General features: G+C 36.3%; 1 protein-coding gene across 2 annotated transcripts in view; it reads right to left on the bottom strand.

Annotated features, from left to right (window-relative positions):
- Nucleotides 1-19972, bottom strand: part of NDST3 (N-deacetylase and N-sulfotransferase 3) — a 220485-nt gene that overhangs the window by 122125 nt on the left and 78388 nt on the right. The gene's annotated exons all lie outside the window — the stretch shown is intronic.

The raw sequence follows: 19972 nt of genomic DNA, 5'->3' as shown, positions 1-19972 counted from the left end.
AAGACTTCACCAAAAAACTATTAGAACTGATAAACAAATTCAGTAAAATCCAAGATACAAGATCAACCTACAAAAACCAGTAGCATTTCTATATGCCAATGGTGAGCAGTGCAAAAACAAGTCAAAATGTAATCTCATTTATAGTAGCCACAAATAAAATTAAATACCTAGGAATTAACCAAAAAGCAAAAGAGCTCTACAATGAAAACTATAAAACACTGATGAAAGAAATTAGAGTGCACCAAAAAAATAAAAAGATATTTCATGTTCATGGATTAGAAGAATCAATATTGTTAAAATGTCCATACAAAACAAAGCTATCTACAGATTCAATGAAATATTTATCAAAATGCCAATGATATTTTTCACAAATATACAATATAATCCAAAAATTTATATGGAACCACAGAAGATCCAGAGTAGCCAAATCTATCCTGAACAAAAAGAACAAAACTGGAAGAATCACATTACCTGATTTCACATTATACTACGGAGTTATAGTAACCAAAACAACATGCTACTGGCATATAAACAGATACACAGACCAATGGAATAGAACAAAGAACACAGAAACAAATTAATACACATGCAGTCAATTCATTTTTGACAAAGGTGCCAAGAACATACACTGGAGAAAGGACAATCTCTTCAGCAAATGGTGCTTGAAAAGCTAGATTTCCATGTGTAGAAAAATTAAGCTGAACCCCTGTTTATCACCAAATACAAAAATCAAATCAAAATAGATTAAAGACTTAAACATAAGACCTCAAACTATGAAACTACAATAAGAAAACATGGGGGAAACTCTCCAAGACATTGGTCTTGTCAAAAATTTTGTGGGTAATACCCCACAAGCACAGGCAACCAACAAAAAATGGACAGATGGGATCACATCAAGTTAAAATGTTTTTGCACAGCAAAAGAAACAATCAACAAAGTGAAGAGACAGCCCACAGAATGGGAGAAAATATTTGCAAACTCCCCACTTGACAAGAGATTAATAACCAGAATATATAAGAAACTCAAACAACTCTAGAGTAAAAAAGTCTCATAATCTGAATAACTAATGGACAAAGGGCTTGAACAGACATTTCTCAAAAGAATACATACAAATGGCAAACAGGCATTTGAAAAGATGCTCAACATCATTGATCATCAGAGAAATGCAAATCGAAAACTATAATGAGATGTCATCTCACCTCGATTAAAATGGCTTTTCTCCAGAAAGACAGGCAATAACAAATGCTGGAGAGGATGTGGAGAAAAGAAAACCCTCATACGCTGTTGGTGGGAATGTAAATTAGTGCAACCACTATGAAGAACAGTTTGGAGGTTTCTCAGAAAACTAAAATTAGAACTACCATATGATCCAGCAATCCCACTGCTGAGTATATGCCCAAAAGAAAGGAAATCAGTGTATCAACTCTCATGTTTGTTGCAGCACTGTTTACAGTAGGCAAGATTTGGAGGCAACCAGTGTCTATTAACCGATGAATAGACAAAGAAAATTTTATATATATATATATATATATATATATATATATATGATAATAGTACACCATGGTGTACTATTCAGCCATAAAAAAGCATGGGATTCAGTTACCTGCAACAATATAGATGGAACTAGAGGTCATTATCTTAAGTGAAATAACCAAGACATAGAAAGACAAACATCGCATGTTCTCACTTATTTGTGGTATATAAAACAAAACAATTGAACACATGGAGATAGAGAGTAGAAGGATGTTTACCAGAAGCTGGGTAGGATAGTGGATGTTGCAGGGGAGGTGGGCATCATTAGTGAGTACAAAATATAATTAGGAAGCATGAATAATATGCACTATTTGATAGCACCATGGGATGATTATAGTCAAAATTATATAACAAATTGTACATTTAAAAATAACTAAAAGAGTATAATTGGATTGTTCATAACACTAAAGATAAATGCTTGGCAGAGGTGGAGATCCCAGTTTTCATGATATGATTATTACATATTGGATGCATCTATGAAATATTTCATGTATCCATAAATATATACACCTACTGAGTACTCACAATAATTAAAAATTAAAGAAAATTATTATTCCATGAAGCCACCTTTATTTATTTCTATAAGTTCATATATTTGTTATATTACATAAAGTTAAAAATTACAAGATTTTCCTAAATTATGCATTGAAATATTTTCAAATAGACAATGTGAAAATAATACAATTTTGTCAGGCAAAAAGTAATGTTGTCGTCTTTAGAACAATTTTCCTAAAAACTAAAAGAGAAAAATAGCATTTAGGTATTTGAAAAATACAATTAGCTTCATTACTGAAGAAAAAATTGTTTATTACTGTCTTTAATGATAGGTCTGTATTTAGACTCTTGCTAGTAATTAAAAATGGCACTTAACTTTTAGTTTTTGTCTCTATTTCAATTTTTCTAAACAGAAACACCTTTGTAATTTTCATTAATGACTAGAAGGCTCATCGTCTATTTCCATATTTTGCAGATTAGCAAATATGCAAACTAATGTAATTTACAGAAAACCCTACAATGACAGGAAATCAAACAGACATTCTGCATGCTACAGTGAAAAACGAATCCCAAACTTCATTACAGTATAATTTGGAAATACTTCAAAATGCTTTCCTGGAGTTCATTTTGGTTGGAATGTCCCAATTCCTCAGTATACAGAAGTTCATGTTTTGGTTAACTATCTCATAGTATTGAGAAATTACATACATAATTTACACTGGTTGAAGATTAAGTTTCTCTATATTTACATTTGGTAGTATATTTCGAAGTTGATTCTAGAAAAACATTTTTTTCCCTCCTAGAGTTTTAAAGTGGCTTCGTTAAAAACTATGGCTTTTTGGGGAAAAAAACTGTCACTTCCTTAAAAACTACAGCTATTTGAGATATTATTTAACAAAGAAAAGAATACATTTTTCTATATGATAGGACCATAATTCTGACCAACTGCCTCCTTCTGTTTGGAAAATTAAATTAGCATCTCTTAATATATAAGGCACTTGCATGAGTGCAGGCACACACGTGTGCATGCACACACACACACAGGTATATGAAATATGAAGAAAATAAATTTATGAAACTATTTTCTTGAATTTGTGAAGCATTTTCAAGCTTCTAATGATGATTTGTTTTCCTAAGCTGACACTGATGGGCTACACCACAATTCAGCTTATAAGAACCCGTGGAACCTCTGGCACCCACAGAAGGAGTCCTGTAGTAGCTGCAATCATTGGGAGAAAGTAAGAAATGGCATGGCTGTTGGCAAAGTGGCCCAATATATGTAAAAGTTGCTATTTAAAGGAAGCTGACTGTCTTCTTAGCCTACAACAAAATAAGGCAAGTCAGGATCATTAGGTTAGGGAATTTAGGTTTGGTACTACATGCAAAGATTATTAAATATTAGACTACGTTCCTGTGATAAATGATAATATTTCTGGTATGGTTTGAAATGAAAAATCTTGAAAAAATTAATTACCTTAGCATAGGAATCTGATTTTTCATTTTCTAAAAAATTGTAAAATAAAAGGATTGTAAAAGTAGTCACTAAAGTCCGGGTTAGTAATTCTGTGTTTCTTTGACATAATCTTTGTGGTTTTAGAAATGATTTTATATTCAGATGCTAAATATGAATGTACTATTTTTAATCCATGAACAAATTTAAACTCCCATGTACAATTTTCTTTCTACATACTTAAGGATGGAATAATCTAAAATATGGTAGACACAGTTACATAAATTTGGTTAATATTTATAGATTTGACCACTAAATATTTCTCTAGTTTCCTTACATGGTGTTCTTTGATTTATAATATGAATTTTGGTTTGCTAGGTGGTATGTGAAAAAATGTCTAGGATGATAATGTTGTTTTTAGTAGATTTGTTTTAAGGGTTCAGGAATCATCCCCTGTTGGCAGCTATTGTATTAATAAAGAATTTGTCTGGTCTTTCTTATCCCTGATTCCTGGGAGATAACTCCTAACTCTGTGGAATTTCCTGAGTGATAGGAATGTCTTTGTTACTTATGGTGAGACCCTGAAACTATATCTGAGTTTATGCTAACAAGATGACTCAGGATGAAGGTTAGTCATGCCAGGAAGTCCCACCATGTAATTACCGAGTGAGAGCTTTGAGCCAGGTAATATCAGCCTCACCTTAGGGTAGGCGAGAGGAGTTGGAAATTGAGTTCAATCATGTGGCCAATAATACAATCAAACATGCCTATATAATGACACCCTCATAAAAAAATCTGGAACTTGAGGTTTAGTTGAGTCTCTCTGGGTAGTGATGTTCCTATGGATCCAGAAAGTCCAGGAAAGAGATATTCTTTGTCTCACAAGATAGCAAAAAATATGGCTATAAAATAAAAGTAACAAAAGTCTTTGGATAAAAGTGTTAAAAGTGTTAATAATGAGATCTTGTAAAACCGAATGGCATTACAGCAACTTATAAAACAGAAGTGTCACCTTATCACTCTGGAGTTACTCATCTCCGGAAAAGAGATGAGTGTATGGTGTTTAATTTAGTATATAGTGAGAAAAGAGTCTTATTCTTTCAATATCTCAAAATAGCCAAACCCATGACAATGAAATTATCCTTGTACCAGGAATTCTAGGGATAGGGAGTAGCATAGTATCATGAAGAGAGTATAGATTTAGGAGAGCACAGATTTGAGTCCTGGGCTCAATCTCAGTGCTTCTCTGCATTGGTCCGAGGACCCTGGCACGTTATGCAAATTCACCATGCCTCAATTCCCTCATTTGCCAAGTAGGGGTAACAAAACTAATGATCTCACAGAGTTGTTCAGAGTGAAGGGTATAAACAAAGTTATTGGTCAAGTGCCATTTAATTTTCTTTCATTTGGTTAACAGTATACTTTATTTGGGGGAAACAAAAACAAGCAAAACAAAACAAAACAAGGTAAGCTGAGACACCTCTAACCATTACTTTTATCCTCAAACAACTCAGAATGCTTATTTCAGAGCAGACATTCCTCAAAGAAGATACATTGCCATTATCAATCATGTCTAAAAACAATGTCTTACTAAACAGTACACATTTCTTCTATTATACATACTAGATATTACACATAAAGTGGGAGGGAAGGAATACCTCTGGTGTACCATAGGTTTGACAGAGCTGTAGCAATAACAAAAGCAAAAACCCCTTCTTAACACCACATATTCCTCTTTAAGCATTATCCCAAGTTAGCAGCTAAATTATTTCAAGAAATGGAACGACATTTTGTAAGCCAAATGTAGTAAGAAATTCCAGTAACAAAAGTTAAGCTAAAAATGTAGTACCAATACTGAAAAAGGGTTACAAAAGTTAGCATACTTGGCTTTAACTTTCATTTTTACTTGTAACCTTAAAGAAAAGAACTATTTGGGGAAGAGTGACAGATTTTCTCCCAGTCTTCCCTAACAATTAAAAAATTTATTTCAAGTACATTTTCATTTAACTGAGCATGTTGTTTTCCTCTCTTAGAGTTCCCTCCAGAATTTTTGAAGTGTTGTCATATCTTTGTTGAGTGTCTCATAAGTAAACATAGCACTAAAAGATGCACTTTTGTGAGAATACTCAAAAGAATGATGTAAACACTTGTACTTTGCACAGCCCAGGTTGGTATTTTTGAATTGCTGGGGTGCATTCAAGTAAACACAATAAGAGGTTTATAGAAATGTAAAAAATGAATTTATGAAGCCTTACTTTTTATGCTATAGCAAAATAACTGAAAAGAAAATTATCTGGATTCATAATGGAGGAATTGAAAGTTTGGTTTAATTCAGCTTTTTCAGAGTTTGAAGCAATAAATTTTATGTGGACCTTTGGGGGTTTTTGAGAGATAAGAAAGCTATAAATAATTCAGGACAACCTCAAATTCTCAGAGTACTTGCACATACATTTAATTTCTCTGAAAATATGCAAGGTTGATTAGGAATCTTGAAGTCTACATAGTACTAATTTTAAGTGAAGTTTAATATTGCTGAAAGCATAAAATGTTGATATTGATTTTTGTTATAATCACTGTATACCCTCTGGTATTTCTAAAAGCCACCAGAACAGTAATGCTTGCAGCACTGAGATCGCAAACACAAGAAAACACATAAATCCTATAGACAGCTTTTTAGGAGAAAAACATTGTAAAAAGTCAGATTTGTATTCTGAAATTGTGTAAAAATATAACTCCTTAAGGAAGGAGTAGCGTTTTGATTATGAGGTCTGTGTAACAGCAATAACAGTATCAATGACATGGCTACTTGTTAATTTTACAAACCATGGCTATTACATGGGCTTTGGAATTTGACAGACCTGGGATAAAAATCCTTTCTCCAGCTTTCACTGGCTCTGTGATTTTAGAAAAATTATATAAACTTTTCAAGCCTTGCTTTCTTCATTTTCAATATAAGAATAAGCAACCTCACAGGTGGCTGGGAGAATTAACTGAGGATGTATGGAAAGCACGAAGCACAATGTCTAGTAAATATTTGGAGCTCAACAATTTCTCTTCCTACATTTCCTTAAGAGAGTCAAGAATCTTTCTCACTGAACCGTAAGGTTCTGTTTCATGCAGGGGAAGCAGAATCACAGAATTTCAAGTTTCACGTTTCCTGATCTGAGCAAAAATTAAAGGGAAAAATGGGAAATCAGGGAGACTAGTTTGGAGACTGCTGCAATAATCTAGGTGTGGGCTGAAAATTTGGAAGTGAAGTAGGCATGGAAAATTTTGAAAAGGAGCAGGAGCTGGTACAAAAAAAAAAAAAAAACTGAAAGAAATTGTTAAACGAGTGGGAACATGGAGTGGGAGACATGAAAATGCCAAAGCAGAGCCAAGGTTAGCACTCTTGTGGAATTTACTCTTGCTTCTTCTTCTGCCATCACTTCCATCTCTGCCATGTTTATAACCACCTCTCAGAACGCAAGTGCCCCCTCCATCTTAAGTAAATGAAAGACGTAAAAGGAAAGAACAGTGAAAATTCGGGAGCAGCAGGCATGGATCTGGAAATAGACCTCCCCCACCCTCATACCCACATCTGACTCCAGCCCACCAGTATGAGTTTCTAGAAGAATTCATAAAGGCTTTTAGTTCATTTTGTGTCCACATAAATTTGGACAGTAAGGCACTATTTTCATGCAGTACATGTGCTAAATTTATCTTTCTTTTTATGAAATCAATTTAAGTTACCAGATAAATGTGCTGAAGATGAAATCTAGTATTTCTGTTAGAGAAAAAAGGGAAAGGAATTGAGGAATTCTTTCTACAACGTCTATCTTGTTAGAGAGTATGGAGTCTTTCCATAGGATGGAAAAGAAGGTAATCTGGACAGGAATTTACAAAGAAAAGAATTCCAATTAAAACCACTTTCAAAAGTTCAATGATATATCCAAATGAGAATACATTTTGCCCCACTGTAGATATGGGTAGGAGGGGTTATCTTCATGTAGGTGAAATATAGAACTTCTAAAGAAGAAGCAGCAGTTCACATTTGCAAAAAGTTTAAAGAAGAACACACAGATAGAAAAGTGGGAGGGTTAAACCCTGATGTTATTTTTGACCTGTTATTCTCTTTTGCTTCCTCATCATCCATCTGATAAAAAACCTTATTGAATCTATGTCAGAAATACTTTTCACATCCAACTTCTTTATGATCCCACTTCTACTGGTTTAGTTAAAGCTGGCTTTTATTTCCTATCTTTTTTTGTTAATTTAATAGCAATCCAGTATGTCTACTTACATCCAATTTTCCCTGCTTGTCTTCATCCTAAACACTCCTTCTCTAATGTTCTGTGATTCTACCACCTACACGGAAGTGCTAGAACTTCAGAGTAGATGACAGTGTTATCTTGGAGTTCAAGATACGTAAAATACGTAGTTCTAAAAATAACTAGATATGACATTTCAATTTAGAAAAACAGATTTTAAAATATTCTGGTGAAAAATAGTTGTGAAACATTTGCTAGAAATAAGCCAGGGGAACACAACTAAAGGATATGTATTGCTCTACCACAAATCTCTAATCATGATATTATGTTCAACAATACTAATAACTTGAAGATGCAAAAGTCATACTTGTAAAATATAGGGATTACATAAAGCTGGGAAAGATATAAAGCATGTTAAATAACGGAGTCAGTCTTTAGCAGGAGGTTGATATACTAAAACACTGAGCATAGAACAAATATGGAATATTAAAGGGACAATTGTAATTCCAAGGCTAGCATTTAGTTTACAAAATCAATTGGATAAAAATAAATACTTGAAGGTTTAATAAATGGCTCATGGGCAGAGGGTCTGGCAGACACAGGTGTGATATGGTGGTATAAAAATTTAATGTGATCTTTGGCTACATTTATAGAAGTAAAGTGCACATAAAGGAAAAAAATATTTTACTATTTTCTGCTTTGATAACACCACATCAGTGGACGATAATGTTCAGATTGGGGCATATATTGGGAAGAAGAATGACAAATTAGAAATTGTATGAATATGACAACTGGGATCATGAGGGGGTTTGAAAACCTGTGGAATGCTTTGAGATACATCACCAAGAGAAAGTGTCATGCCTCTTTATTTTCTGTATTTCTGATGTTTTGATATTGGGGCCTTGCTAACCCTGGAGAGATTGCTGCTCTCAGGCTAGCCAGTTCCTAAAGACAGCAAACACCACCCTGAGAGCACTCTCAGATGTCAATCAAGCAATTCAGAGCTCCTACCCTTGACTGCTTCCTTTATCAGACTCTCATATGTTGAGCAACTATCTCCCTCATCTAATCACCCCAGAGCAAAGTACCAGATGACTAAAGACAGCTCTTACATCTCAGAACACACTGAAATTATTCAAAGTAGGCAATCCTGAGCCTGCTTACCCTGTCTTGCCTTACCTTTCCTGCAGAAACCACAATAATACTCTTGCCCACATTTTCCCCTTCCTCCCTCTGCCTCCTGAGCAACCCTGGTGCCTCCCCTTGTGGCCCTGCATCCATGGTACACCCCCTTTCTTGGGAACTGTGAATAACAAACTAATCTTTTCAATGGCAGTCATCTCCTGATCTATTGGACTCACCATACCTGAATAATAACAAAACCTACATTATAATACATTAATGATAGAATCTTAGGAGCTAGAAGAAACATTTACTTTTATTTTTATTTAACGAACATTGAGTACCATTCTATATACATATCTTATCTAGATTAGAAGAACTCTACTTCTTAAATCTATATTACTTCCATACCTTTCCTTATAAATATACTGATTCTAGTCCCTTCTAAATCTTAAGACTGACTGATTATCTTCTGGAATGATACTAAAAATATCTACCAACCAGCATGCCGTGCCACTGAGCAATCAGAACGGCTGCCAGCTGAACAGCTGGAGCTCGGTGCTGGAGACTCTTTCTGGGCCAGGCCCCTTTAGTTCCTGAGAAATGGGGAGATTTGGGACACCTTGGGGAAGAATCTGATGTGGTAATGGGGTAGGAGTAAAGTATTGTCACATTTCAATATTGTAATAACTGGCATGGCCATACCAGTACTTTTGGTTGAATAGTAGCCCTGATAATATATCCCTTAGTCTTCTTTTTTTATCTCTTGCCTTCTTGAATTTCCTTTACCTATTCATTTTATGAAGTAAATTATAGACCTCATCATATTGGTCATTTTGCTCTGAACAATGGCCAGTGTCTTTCTTAAACTGTGCTGCTTGGATTACTCTAAAGTGGCCTACCAGCTGAGTGGACTCTGTGACCTGACTGGAATTCTCTATTTCTATTAGGATGCCTAGAATTATAATTTGTGCTCAATATCAGTAAAATGAAAATCTCATATGCCTTTTTATAAAGTGCATCACTGAAATAAAAGTGATAGTATTCATTCATTCTCTAGCTGGCAAGCAAACTAATTAAAAGATCATTCCTTAAGCCAGCAAGTCTTTCAATATATTTTAAATTACATTTGGATACTATAATCTTTATTTCCATATTGGAAAAGTTAACATACTCACTAATCTAAAAAGTTTTATAATTGACAATAGACATTCCGGCTAATGTAAATTAACAGGTTCTGCTGCACTTTGAAAAGAGAGGCAAAAAGGACACCATTTAAAAGAATGATGATAATGCAATTAGAAGTTCAATCTTCAGTAAGATTTTATGTTACCATGAACATCGTTCTACTACTACTAATTTTAATAGCATTGTCTATAAAAGTATTAAATATCATCTATTATTGGCAAAGGGTTCTATGATAGAAATATCTATTAACTATTTTATCATTAAAAATGTAACAACCACCATTTTCTAAAATTTAGATACAGTTCTTCAGTTAAGAGTATGTACTATTGAAGACTTTTTTGAGGTTAAAATAGAACACTATTTTACTTTCTAATGATACATTATTCTATTTTAAAAACTGTAGAGTCAATATTTTAAATTTTGTGGTAGGTCATTATTAGTGATACATTTAATCTTCGCCTCAGAATTTGTACGTTTCAAAAAAAAAAAAAATCCCCTGTTGAAATTTCAGTTTAACCCGTGAATTAGCCTATATTTGGTAATTAAAATTTTTTTCCAATCAACCTCCAAAGCTGCATTTCCTGATGGGTGTAATCATCAAATGCAAGTTTGCTTAAAGGATTTACTTGACCTTTCATAATAAACTATTAGAGCTTTCAAAGACAAATTAAAATAGACATCAAATTTGTGTCCACAGTGTGGAAAAGGATAATAGCTAAGATGTATTTGGTAAAAGTCAATGAAAATAGCAGGTGTTTGGCTGTAAATGATGATAGCAAAGACCAAAACCCGAAAGTTTTAGATCAGAGTCTCAGATTCTCCTAGCTGGAAAGGTACTTTAAATGTCCTCTAACCCAATTACCCATTTGAGTATTGCATCCATGACCTCCATTTTTGTTTGAACATCTATTTGCTCCCAAGACAGCCCACTACTTCTTTGCATGTTCTTTCATTTTCTTCATTGGGAAATACCCACACTCATTTTAAAATCAAGAGCCTCCAAGCTGGTGGAGAAGAGTAGGATATAATTCAATTTAGAAATGCAATATTAGCACAGGTTAAATATTAGATTGTTCCATCTAGTGAGGTGAAGTAGAATTTTCTCCAGAGTACTTTTCACTGAGTTAAAGTGGATTCTGTAGCTATACATGATAAGTGATATTTGGTCAAGTGGAAATTTTCTCAGATTTAGTTTTTTGTCTCCCCCACCCTTTTGACCCCCTCCAACATTTTAGAGACTCTGCCTATATTAGGGAACTTCAGAAAATCTGAGGGAAAAGTTGCCCTGTGAGTTCCACCTCAAGTTCTCCATTCCCTTTGTATTACCAGCATAACCAGATATTCCCTTGGATTACCAGCAGAAAAGAAATCTTGATTTACACCTGTGAATTGGGTTGGGAGGCTAGGGAGGAAGCCTGGGGGGGCGGGGGAGCGGGGCACAATTTATACAGCATTAGAAGACTTAACACTGCAATTTATGCAACATTAAGATTTCTGGTCTTAATTGTACTGCTAGTGAGTTTTACAATCATGAATAAATCACTGCATTTCTCTGATTCTCAGTTGCTTCATCTATAATAGGAGAATAAATAGACCTACAATTCAGGGTTAATTTAAGGAAATAATAAAAATATGTTAAAATTGGAAACCCTTGATCTTTTCTTATTATATCTTTAAAGTCAGCAACAATGCAGTTTTGTAACCCTAATGCCTAATGGAAAGTAAAAGAGTTAACACATACTTAGAAATTGGGTAAAATTCACGTTAAACAAATATCATCTCAATACAAAGTAAACTTTTAAACTTAAGGATTTTTGTCCCTCTTACCTGTCTGTCCAAACACCTCAGGAGCCTAGGCAAAAATTAAAGATGGCAATTTTGGGGCGGAGCAAGATGGCCGAATAGGAACAGCTCCAGTCTCCAGCTCCCAGCACAAGCGACACAGAAGACAGGTGATTTCTGCATTTTCAACTGAGGTACTGGGGTCATCTCACTAGGGAGTCCTGGACAATCGGTGCTGGTCAGCTGCTGCAGCCCGACCAGCAAGAGCTGAAGCAGGGTGAGGCATCCCCTCACGTGGGAAGCACAAGGGGGAAGGGAATCCCTTTTCCTAGCCAGGGGAACTGAGACAGACAACACCTGGAAAATCAGGTAACTCCCACCCCAATACTGTGCTTTACCAAGGGTCTTAGCAAACGGGCACACCAGGGGATTATATCCCACACCTGGCCAGGAGGGTCCCACGCCCATGGAGCCTCCTTCATTGCTAGCACAGCAGTCTGCGATCTAACTGCAAGGCAGCAGTGAGGCTGGGGGAGGGGCACCCGCCATTGCTGAGGCTTAAGCAGGTAAACAAAGCCTCTGGGAAGCTCCAACTGGGTGGAGCTCACAGCAGCTCAAGGAGGCCTGCCTATCTCTGTAGACTCCACCTCTGGGGACAGGGCACAGCTAAACAACAACAACAGCAACAACAACAAAAAAGCAGCAGAAACCTCTGCAGACACAAACAACTCTGTCTGACAGCTTTGAAGAGAGCAGTGGATCTCCCAATACGGAGGTTGAGATCTGAGAACGGACAGACTGACTGCTCAAGTGGGTCCCTGACCCCTGAGTAGCCTAACTGGGAGACATCCCCCACTAGGGGCAGACCAACACCACACACCTCACATGGTGGAGTACACCCCTGAGAGGAAGCTTCCAAAGCAAGAATCAGACAGGTACACTTGCTGTTCAGCAATATTCTATCTTCTGCAGCCTCTGCTGCTGATACTCAGGCAAACAGGGTCTGGAGTGGACCTCAAGCAATCTCCAGCAGACCTACAGCTGAGGGTCTTGACTGTTAGAAGGAAAACTAACAAACAGGAAGGACACACACACCAAAACCCCATCAGTACGTCACCATCATCAAAGACCAGAGGCAGATAAAACCACAAAGTTGGGGAAAAAGCAGGGCAGAAAAGCTGGAAATTCAAAAAATAAGAGCTCATCTCCCCCTCCAAAGGAACGCAGCTCATCGCCAACAACGGATCAAAGCTGGTCAGAGAATGACTTTGACGAGATGAGAGAAGAAGGCTTCAGTCCATCAAACTTCTCAGAGCTAAAGGAGGAATTACGTACCCAGTGCAAAGAAACTAAAAATCTTGAAAAAAGAGTGGAAGAATTGATAGCTAGAATAATTAATGCAGAGAAGGCCATAAACGAACTGACAGAGATGAAAACCATGACACGAGAAATACATGACAAATGCACAAGCTTCAGTAACTGACTCGATCAACTGGAAGAAAGAGTATCAACGATTGAGGATCAAATGAATGAAATGAAGCGAGAAGAGGAATCTAAATAAAAAAGAAGAAAAAGAAATGAACAAAGCCTGCAAGAAGTATGGGATTATGTAAAAAGACCAAATCTACATCTGATTGCGGTGCCTGAAAGTGAGGGGGAAAATGGAACCAAGTTGGAAAACACTCTTCAGGATATCATCTAGGAGAACTTCCCCAACCTAGTAGGGCAGGCCAACATTCAAATTCAGGAAATACAGAGAACGCCACAAAGATACTCCTCGAGAAGAGCAACTCCAAGACACATAACTGCCAGATTCACCAAAGTTGAAATGAAGGAAAAAATCTTAAGGGCAGCCAGAGAGAAAGGTCGGGTTACCCACAAAGAGAAGCCCATCAGAATAACAGCAGATCTCTTAGCAGAAACTCTACAAGCCAGAAGAGAGTGGGGGCGAATATTCAACATTCTTAATGAAAAGAATTTTCAACCCAGAATTTCATATCCAGCCAAACTAAGTTTCATAAGTGAAGGAGAAATAAAATCCTTTACAGATAAGCAAATGCTTAGAGATTTTGTCACCACCAGGCCTGCCTTACAAGAGACCCTGAAGGAAGTACTAAACATGGAAAGGAACAACTGGTACCAGCCATTGCAAAAACATGCCAAAATGTAAAGACCATCGAGGCTAGGAAGAAACTGCATCAACTAATGAGCAAAATAACCAGTTAATATCATAATGGCAGGATCAAGTTCACACATAACAATATTAAGCTTAATTGTAAATGGACTAAATGCTCCAATTAAAAGACACAGACTGGCAAACTGGATAAAGAGTCAAGACCCATCAGTTTGCTGTATTCAGGAGACCCATCTCACATGCAGAGACATACATAGGCTCAAAATAAAGGGATGGAGGAAGATCTACCAAGCAAATGGAGAACAAAAAAAGGCAGGGGTTGCAATCCTAGTCTCTGATAAAACAGACTTTAAACCATCAAAGATCAAAAGAGACAAAGAAGGCCATTACATAATGGTAAAGGGATCAATTCAACAGAAAGAGCTAATGATCCTAAATATATATGCACCCAATACAGGAGCACCCAGATTCTTAAAGCAAGTCTTTAGAGACTTACAAAGAGACTTAGACTCCCATACAATAATAATGGGAGACTTCAGTACTCCACTGTCAACATTAGACAGATCAACGAGACAGAAAGTTAACAAGGATATCCAGGAATTGAACTCATCTCTGCAGCAAGCAGACCTAAAAGACATCTGCAGAACTCTCCACCCCAAATCAACAGAATAGACATTCTTCTCAGCACTACATCACACTTATTCCAAAATTGACCACATAATTGGAAGTAAAGCACTCCTCAGCAAATGTACAAGAACAGAAATTATAACAAACTGTCTCTCAGACTACAGTGCAATCAAGCTAGAACTCAGGACTAAGAAACTCAATCAAAACCACTCAACTACATGGAAACTGAATAACCTGCTCCTGAATGACTACTGGGTACATAACAAAATGAAGGCAGAAATAAAGATGCTCTTTGAAACCAATGAGAACAAAGATACAACATACCTGAATCTCTGGGACACATTTAAAGCAGTGTGTAGAGGGAAATTTATAGCACTAAATGCCCACAAGAGAAAGCTGGAAAGATCTAAAATGGACACTCTAACATCACAATTAAAAGAACTAGAGAAGCAAGAGCAAACACATTCAAAAGCTAGCAGAAGGCAAGAAATAACTAAGATCAGAGCAGAACTGAAGGAGATAGAGACACAAAAAACCCTCCAAAAAAATCAATGAATCCAGGAGTTGGTTTTTTGAAAAGATCAACAAAATTGACAGACCACTAGCAAGACTAATAAAGCAGAAAAGAGAGAAGAATCAAATAGACGCAATAAAAAATGATAAAGGGGATATCACCACCGACCCCACAGAAATACAAACTACCATCAGAGAATACTATAAACACCTCTACGCAAATCACCTAGAAAATCTAGAAGAAATGGATAATTTCCTGGACACTTACACTCTCCCAAGACTAAACCATGAAGAAGCTGAATCCCTGAATAGACCAATAGCAGGCTCTGAAATTGATTAATAGCCTTCCAACCAAAAAAAGTCCAGGACCAGATGGATTCACAGCTGAATTCTACCAGAGGTACAAGGAGGAGCTGGTACCATTCCTTCTGAAACTATTCCAATCAATAGAAAAAGAGGGAATCCTCCCTAACTCATTTTATGAGGCCAACATCATCTTGATACCAAAGCCTGGCAGAGACACAACAAAAAAAGAGAATTTTAGACCAATATCACTGATGAACATCGATGCAAAAATCCTCAATAAAATACTGGCAAACCGGATCCAGCAGCCCATCAAAAAGCTTATCCACCATGATCAAGTGGGCTTCATCCCTGGGATGCAAGGCTGGTTCAACATATGCAAATCAATAAACGTAATCCAGCATATAAACAGAACCAAAGACAAAAACCACATGATTATCTCAATAGATGCAGAAAAGGCCTTTGACGAAATTCAACAGTCCTTCATGCTAAAAACACTCAATAAATTCGGTATTGATGGAACATATCTCAAAATAATAAGAGCTATTTATGACAAACCCACAGCCAATATCATACTGAATGGGCAAAAACTGGAAAAATTCCCTTTGAAAACTGGCACAAGACAGGGATGCCCTCTCTCAGCACTCCTATTCAATATAGTGTTGGAAGTTCTGACTAGGGCAATCAGGCAAGAGAAAGAAATAAAGGGTATTCAGTTAAGAAAAGAAGAAGTCAAATTGTCCCTGTTTGCAGATAATATGATTGTATATTTAGAAAACCCCATTGTCTCAGCCCAAAATCTCCTTAAGCTGATAACAAACTTCAGGAAAGTCTCAGGATACAAAATTAATGTGCAAAAATCACAAGCATTCTTATACAGCAGTAACAGACAAACAGAGAGCCAAATCAGGAATGAACTTCCATTCACAATTGCTTCGAAGAGAATAAAATACCTAGGAATCCAACTTACAAGGGATGTAAAGGACCTCTTCAAGGAGAACTACAAACCACTACTCAGTGAAATAAAAGAGGACACAAACAAACAGAAGAACATACCATGCTCATGGATAGGAAGAATGAATATTATGAAAATGGCCATACTGCGCAAGGTTATTCATAGATTCAACGCCATCCCCATCAAGCTACCAATGAGTTTCTTCACAGAATTGGAAAAAACGGCTTTAAAGTTCATATGGAACCAAAAAAGAGCCCGCATTGCCAACACAATCCTAAGTCAAAAGAACAAAGCTGGAGGCATCACAATACCTGACTTCAAACTATACTACAAGGCTACAGTAGCCAAAACAGCATGGTACTGGTACTAAAACAGAGATATAGACCAATGGAACAGAACAGAGTCCTCAGAAATAATACCACACATCTACAGCCATCTGATCTTTGACAAACCTGACAAAAACAAGAAATGGGGAAAGGATTCCCTATTTAATAAATGGTGCTGGGAAAATTGGCTAGGCATAAGTAGAAAGCTGAAACTGGATCCTTTCCTTACTCCTTATACGAAAATTAATTCAAGATGGATTAGAGACTTAAATGTTAGATCTAATACCATAAAAATCCTAGAAGAAAATCTAGGTAATACCATTCAGGACATAGGCATGGGCAAGGACTTCATGTCTCAAACACCAAAAGCAATGGCAACAAAAGCCAAAATTGACAAATGGGATCTAATTAAACTAAAGAGCTTCTGCACAGCAAAAGAAACTACCATCAGAGTGAACAGGCAACCTACAGAATGGGAGAAAAGTTTTGCAATCTACTCATCTGACAAAGGGCTAATATCCAGAACCTACAAAGAACTCAAACCAATTTACAAGAAAAAAACAAACAACTCCATCAAAAAATGGGCGAAGAATATGAACAGACACTTCTCAAAAGAAGACATTCATACAGCCAACAGATACATGAGAAAATGCTCAACATCACTGGCCATCAGAGAAATGCAAATCAAAACCACAATGAGATACCATCTCACACCAGTTAGAATGGCAATCATTAAAAAGTCAGGAAACAATAGGTGCTGGAGAGGATGTGGAGAAATAGGAACACTTTTACCCTGTTGGTGGGATTGTAAACTAGTTCAACCATTATGGAAAACAGTATGGCAATTCCTCAAGGATCTAGAACTAGAAGTACCATATGACCCAACCATCCCATTACTGGGTATATACCCAAAGGATTATAAATCATGCTGCTATAAAGACACATGCACACGTATGTTTATTGTGGCACTATTCACAATAGCAAAGACTTGGAATCAACCCGAATGTCCATCAGTGACAGTCTGGATTAAGAAAATGTGGCACATATACACCATGGAATACTATGCAGCCATAAAAAAGGATGAGTTCGTGTCCTTTGTAGGGGCATGGATGCAGCTGGAAACCATCATTCTCAGCAAACTACCGCAAGAACAGAAAACCAAACACCACATGTTCTCACTCATAGTTGGAAACTGAACAATGAGATCACTTGGACTCGGGAAGGGGAACATCACACACTGGGGCCTATCATGGGGAGGGGGGAGGGGGGAGGGATTGCATTGGGAGTTATACCTGATGTAAATTACGAGTTTATGGGTGCTGACGATTTGATGGGTGCAGCACACCAACATGGCACAAGTATACATATGTAACAAACCTGCACATTATGCACATGTACCCTAGAACTTAAAGTATAATAATAAAAAAAAGGCAATTTAATGATATTAGATATAATGATAAAAACAACAGCTGCCATCTATTGAGTGTTACATGCTAATTGCTGTTCCCAAATGCTTTATATATATATATATATATATGCTCTTTCATGTTGTTATGGCTGGAGAAGGACTGGTTCTGGATTCAGTCTTTTTTCATATCTATCCTCTCACAACAAAATGAAATCCACTTTTCCTGGATTTGATTAAACACTAAATAATATATTTGGTCTTATTTCTGAAGATCTATTACAACTACTCTCTACTGCTTCAAAAACAATAATGTGAATTGCCAACATGTAGTTAGGAATGACTCTTCTAAGAAATCTGCTTTCCTTGACACTTAAGTTAGGTGGTTAAGAATGACCAGATATTGTTTTTGAATTATTCTTTTATTCATGATGCTTTTTAGTTGAGAATTCTAAAAAATGCATATAACTGCGGTGCATGCCTTTTCTAGCATATGTATTAAGTATATTCTTAGAATATGTACTTCCAAACATCTGCAAATGTTTTAAACATAAACATAATATTGGCATTCATTGATTCTTTCAAGTAATAATAGAACACCTGTTATTCTAGATACTATTCTAGTTTCAACAGATAAAACAGTGAATGACATGTCTTTTATCAAAACTACTTTGGTACATTATTTTTGCAAAGCTATCAATACAACAACAACAGCAACAACAATTTCACTTCTCACTTCTCAGTATCTTATCTTTTACTGGTGCTTTACTTTACTGTATTTGTGTATTTTCTTCTCTCACAAATCCCTTTCTCTTTTTCTCAACAGATTTAGAAATAAACCACAAAGTAATTTTTTCTCCACATAATTTATTACTGATGAACATTGCCAGTATCAGCAATGTAGATTTCTGGAAATGATAGAATTAATGTTTGCTCTATTGAGATGTGAGTTTCAGGACTTTCTAATACAAATTCTGGCACTGTTTTACTAATTTTACATGCTATTTATTATTTCCGTTTATATTTTTTAGGAAAAAAGATGACTCTCCTTCTCACAGGAGTTTTCATATACCATCAAAACATTTTCACAATATCAGCATGGAGGAGCACTATTCTTGCTTTCTTGACAAAATATCAATATGTGGCAAAGGTGCACCTGAAGCTATTTGTTTATTTGGTGGAGTAGATTGAAGCTAAAAGACAAATATGGGCTCCTGATGCCACCATAAAGTGTTTGGTCTTGTATATCCACAAGAAAAAAAAATATATAATGTATAAATTCTAACCTTGTCTTGTATATGTTTGAGTAAGGTACTGTGAGAACCAACTAAAATTTCTTAGCTCTAGCAACTGGTGTAGAAAACCATTCCATGTAAGTGTACCTCGGTACTCTCTCTGATCACAAGCACATTTTTCTTCATAATGTGCTTATTTAAACTTTTACTATAAATTTCCCTGTCCTGAATATAAACGCTTCAGTATTACATGGTGCACCTTGCTTCAGCTAAGCAAATGTTCCATCCGTACAACATATATGTTTGCAATGCTTTTAACTGTTTAGATTGAGTCTTTATTACCTCATGCAGTCATTATGGTCTCCTACCTGCTCTTTTCTCTCAGCCTCATTTCATGCCAGTTCATCCTGATACCCAAGAATTATTCTTATTTCAGGATGTATCTAAAATCTCATTTCCAGAAGAACCCATCTTGGGCTACTCCCAGTGAAACTTACTTCTTTGAACTGTGGGTTTTCTGTCTAAGGTTTGGCATTAGATAATGAAAAAGTATTTTATTTTGTTGGGGAATTGTTTAACGTGCATATTTCTGCCTTCCCAGTGCAGCAGGAAACTCCTTCTGGACAGGAGCCATGTCTTGGGAGCTCTAACCAT

Source organism: Trachypithecus francoisi, unplaced genomic scaffold (genome assembly GCF_009764315.1).
Source record: "Trachypithecus francoisi isolate TF-2019V2 unplaced genomic scaffold, Tfra_2.0 Lachesis_group1, whole genome shotgun sequence".
Lineage (NCBI taxonomy): Eukaryota > Metazoa > Chordata > Mammalia > Primates > Cercopithecidae > Trachypithecus > Trachypithecus francoisi.
This window is presented reverse-complemented; position numbering and strand designations above follow the sequence as displayed.